Raw genomic sequence first — 5,354 nt, 5'->3', positions numbered from 1 at the left:
AAATGATAAAAGATACACTTCTGAGCAAAATGTGGTATGCATAATCCTACACAAAGTATTAAACTGAAGGTTGTATGTTAAACACTAATTACATTAGTAGTATTGCTCTTATTGCATTTTAATACCACCCAGACATTAGGCCTATATTCATGAAACAATAATCTATGATCTGAGACACAATATACAGAATATTCCGTAAATTGATCTCATAGATGCACTATAACTGATAAAATCCTCAAAAGGAAATTCTGCTTCACAAACAATAGTATTTTAATCCCAGAATCTGAAGGTTGTGCCAGAGTGCTAATGAACATGATAGCCTCACGTTTTGGCTGGTATTCACACATTGGGCCATATTCTAAATATTTTGTTGTCATATGTAGAAAGACTGCTAGCTTTAATTAGGCTACTGGCACTTGGCCCCTGTTAATTGTTCTTTGAAGCTATATATTGTCATTAGAGTATGTGTGTTGTGCTCCTAATAAATTTCCTTGTGTGTGATGGGGGATTTTGTTCTAAAGGGGGTGGAGGTAAATGACAGTAATACAGGACGCTTGGATGTGTGAAAGGCTTTAATTAGGCACACAGCCCATTATCCTTTCAGCTGCTCGAACGACAGAACCTTCCGCTGGTACCTCCAGAGCAGTTCCCCTCAAAGGAAGAGGTTCTCCATTCAGATGTTCACCATGTCTGACCACTCCCACATCTACCTTCACTGCCTGAGCAGAATATGCAGCCAAGATGAGAACTGCACAACGGTAACTCCCCGCCACACCACTGCAAACTGCACACAATGGTAACTCCCCGCCACACCACTGCAAACTGCACACAATGGTAACTCTCCACCACTGCAAACTGCACACAATGGTAACTCTCCACCACTGCAAACTGTACACAATGGTAACTCCCCACCACTGCAATCTGTACACAACGGTAACTCCCCACCACTGCAATCTGTACACAACGGTAACTCCCCGCCACTGCAATCTGTACACAATGGTAACTCCCCACCACTGCAAACTGCACACAATGGTAACTCCCCACCACTGCGATCTGTACACTCCTGGGCAAAACAAATGGGCCAAGCCCAAAATGGCAAAATAGTAAGCTTTTAATGGTCTTAACAACAAATCATTGGTCAGGAAATTAGCAAGAATGAAACAAATAGATAAAGTAACTTAGCTTTTCCCTTTTATTTCTTTTTAAATGTTTAAGCCTTGTGGGTAAACTTGCGGACAGCTTTTTACAGAAAGAAGAGTCAATGTTGTTCCATTCAATGTTGATGAGTAGTGGAAAACTGTTTCCTGGTTAGTTTGTGTTTTAATGTGAGACCAAATATTCTCTATAGGGTTCAAATTTGGACTCTGACCAGGCCAAAACATGAGCCTGATGGACTTGTTCTCAAGCCACTTTTTGGTGGTCTTTGCAGTGTGGGCAGGAGCATTGTCTTATTGAAAAATAACATCTGATCGTTCCTCTTTAGAAAACAACTTTTCAATTGTGGGAAGCAAGCCTTTCTGCAATATTCTCCTGTATTCCAAAGCGTTAATTGACTTTTCCCAGTGAAGCAGCTCACCAGTACCTGCAGCTGAAAAGGCTCCCGACACCATGACACCTCTTCCTCCATGCTTAACTGTGGTAGAGATGCATTCACTATTGTACTTCTCACCAGATCTTCAAAGACACCTCTCTGGAGCATCACCATGCAACTCAAAACATGATTCATCACTCCACACAACTCTGCTGAACCATTCTAAATCAAACTTTCCATATTCTGCCAAAAACTTAATTCTGTCTTTGATGTTTTTGTGAGACAGCAGTGGCTTTTTAACACATCTTCTAGACACACAACCTGCATTAGATAACCTTCTGGTTATTGTTCTTCTCAAAAGAGTCTTGTTTTCTGAGGTCTTGAATTCTGATGACAGTTTTTATAGGCTTTTTTTCCCTGTCTTCGAGAACTGTAAATTTCAGCAGGTGGTCATCCCTGCATGATGAGGCTTTGGGCCTTCCAGATCCTTTCTTTCTGGCAACATTACTTTACAACAGTACTTTTGTACACCCAGACATGTGTTAGTTTGAATTTTACATCAAACATTTGAATCATTATCATGATTTTACTTTTGCGTACAAGAAGCTGTTTCTAGCTTTTCCCCAAACAGTTCACTGCAGCAAAAGTAAACGAGCAAATGGTGGCACAGGAGGTCTCAGATGTGCATTTGTTTAATTCTTGCTAATTTTCTGAACAATGTTTTGTTGTTAAGACCATTAAAAGCTTAATATGTTGCCATTTTGGACTTGGGCATTTTTTTCCCCCGGGAGTGTACAATGGTAACTCCCTGCTGCCACAAACTGCACCTTGGTATATTCCCGGGAAGCCATGCTGGGCTTTGAGTAAGAGGGACCCAGCCGCCTCATCCTCAGGCTGGGCTTTGAGTAAGAGGGCTGATAACGATGGGTGTGTTTGAGACAGGTCAGCCAGCAGCCTGGCCTGAGAGCTTCCTGTGTTCACTGCCAGGGATGTGACAGGCCTCACCTGAGCCCCAATCTGTCAGGACACACCCCTTTACTGACCATGCATGTGTTCACATTACACAACATTAATAAAACCTTGGGTATGCACTTATTGAATGCTGCTTTGTATAAAAGTATCTGCCAAATAAATGTAATGTTACTATCATTGATAAACAGTCAATACATGAATGGATAGACCTCAATTTAAAAAGACCATATAATGCATGTTCACACTAAAACCATCATCATTGCATAAGCCAACCGTTTTGAGTGTTCAATATGTGGTGACCAAATAACAGGTATTTTTCAGTCATTCTTCTCAGTTCAATATTTCTTCTACTTTCTGCGTGTTGCATAATATAAATATTAAATCTTCCGTTAGCACAAGGTTTACAAATCTTGAATGTTAGAGAATGTGGAGAATATTTCAGCAGTCATCCTACACGTTTGTTCGCATGCTGGTTAAACATTCCCCCTATATTTATCTGTACAGAACTGCTCTCCCAGGCAAAACCAAAAGGTGAGAAGAGATCTACCGGACAAACTCACAGCTATTCTTTCAGCAGGACCCATCTCTGCAGCAAAGAGGAAACTGACAAACTGTGAGTGGAATGCTATTGACAAATGGAGTATACGGCTGTGTATAGGACGGAGTGTAGCACAGTGGGTAAGGAACTGGGCTTGTAACCGAAAGGTCGCAGGTTCGATTCCCGGGTAAGGACACTGCCGTTGTAACCTTGAGCAAGGTACTTCACCGAAATTGCTTCAGTATATATCCAGCTGTATAAATGGATACAATGTAAAATGCTATGTAAAAAGTTGTGTAAGTCGCTCTGGATAAGAGCGTCTGCTAAATGCCTGTAATGTGTGTGCGTGCGTGCGTGCGTGCGTGCGTGCGTGCGTGCGTGCGTGCGTGCGTGCGTGCGTGCGTGCGTGCGTGCGAATGTCTGTGTGTGTGTGAGAGAATGTGTGTGTGCGTGTGAGTGTGTGTGTGTGCATGTGTGAGAATGTGTGTTTGTGAGAGAATGTATGTGCGTGTTTGTGTGTGTGCGTGTGAGCATGTGTGTGTGAGAGTGTGAGTGTGTGTGTGTGTGCATGTGTGAGAATGTGTGTTTGTGAGTGTCTGTTTGAGAGAGAGTGAGCGTGTGTTCGTGAGCGTGTGTGCGTGTGTGCATGAGTGTGTATGTGTGTGTGTGTGTATGTATGAGTTGTTGTGTGCATGTGTGTGAATGTGTGTGTGTGTGAGTGAGTGTGTGTGTGAATTTGTGCGCGTGTGTGCGTATGCGTCTGTGTGATTGCGTGTGAATGTGAGTGTGTGTGAGAGCGTGTGTGTGAGTGCGTTTGTGTGTGTGTGTGTGTGTGTGTGAGTGAGATAGTGAGTGACTGTGACTGTGAGTGCATATTGTAGTTTATTATTATTGTTTCCACTACAAAAGCAGAAGTAGTGGTTCTAGTAAAAGGAGTAATATTTAAAATTCACAATTTGGTTACTTGGAATATGTTTTCAGCTAGTGTCACATGGCTAGTTACAGCTATGGTTAAATCAGATGTGACTGATGGGCTGCATGCCTCAACTTGCATACAAAAAGAGAAGGGTTTGTTCTGTTTATTTAAAATAGAATAAGTAGTTAAGGGATAGTTTGAATAGGTGGGCTTTCAGATATTTGCATTAAACAGCCAAATAATGAATGACTGAATGAATCATTGCATTTATATAGCACTTTTCCACAGGGGCGCAGTCAGGGATTTTCAGCCCCATGAAAAGATATCATTTTGGGCGGGGCGGGGCTGGTAGATTCTGGGTTGTGATTGATTGTTGTTTAGACTGTTCTAGACTGAATTAGAATGTGTGTTGTGATTGATTGTTGTTTAGACTGTTCTAGACTGAATTAGAATGTGTCGTGTGACTGATTGTTGTTTAGACTGTTCTAGACTGAATTAGAATGTGTGTTGTGATTGATTGTTGTTTAGACTGTTCTAGACTGAATTAGAATATGTCGTGTGACTGATTGTTGTTTAGACTGTTCTAGACTGAATTAGAATGTGGTTTGTGATAGATTGTTCTTAAGGTTCTGCCAGACTGAATTAGAATATATTGTGTGCTTGTAGTAGAATGAACTAGAATGTGTTGTGTGATTGTAGTAGAATGAATTAGAATGTGTTGTGTGATTGTAGTAGAATGAATTAGAATATATTGTGTGATTGTAGTAGAATGGATTAGAATGTGATGTGTGATTGTAGTACAATGAATTAGAATGTGTTGTGTGATTGTAGTAGAATGAATTAGAATGTGTTGTGTGATTGTAGTAGAATGGATTAGAATGTGCTGTGTTGATTGGTTGCTTTTCTCACTCCTTGCAGGGCCTGGAGCCCAGATCATGCTATCAGTGGCCGGGGGATTGATTGGCCTCTTTTTTCTGACAGCACTGGGTGTGCGTGCAGCACACACTGTAACACAGCACAACCCCAGACATCAATAAAATGTGTATACCTGCACTGTTTAGTCCGTCCTCTCTGTGCTACTGTACAAACAGTACTGTGTTCATATCCTCTCTGTGTAACTGTGTACAGAGAGCACTGTGTTCTTATTCCCTTGTAACTGTGTACAAACAGGCACTGTTTCAAATATTGCAATCTAGAGTTAAGGAGGGCATCTGATTTTGGTGTCCTCCCCTCTGACTGACTCTCTGGTTGTGTTCCAACCTTTATGCTCTGTAACTTTGGCAGTGCGCCACCATGACATAGCTGTTCAATGCGTGAAATTTTTTGGTGAAATTTGTCCATGGTTTTGCAGAAGATATTGTAGCCAATTAAGTGAACGTGCAGATGGTACATCATAA

At 41.4% G+C, this 5,354-nt stretch overlaps 1 long non-coding RNA gene across 1 annotated transcript; it reads left to right on the top strand.

The window, feature by feature from the left end:
• The first annotated feature begins 609 nt into the window (after positions 1-609).
• On the top strand, positions 610-5,010 carry LOC135247148 (uncharacterized). Its single transcript, XR_010328095.1, has 3 exons — positions 610-758; positions 3,008-3,116; positions 4,876-5,010. It is a non-coding gene; the product is annotated as an uncharacterized LOC135247148 (long non-coding RNA).
• Positions 5,011-5,354: the final 344 nt, after the last annotated feature.

Source organism: Anguilla rostrata, unplaced genomic scaffold (genome assembly GCF_018555375.3).
Source record: "Anguilla rostrata isolate EN2019 unplaced genomic scaffold, ASM1855537v3 scaf1091, whole genome shotgun sequence".
NCBI lineage: Eukaryota > Metazoa > Chordata > Actinopteri > Anguilliformes > Anguillidae > Anguilla > Anguilla rostrata.
The sequence above is the reverse complement of the archived record's forward strand: the minus strand, read 5'-3'. Positions and strand labels throughout refer to the sequence as shown.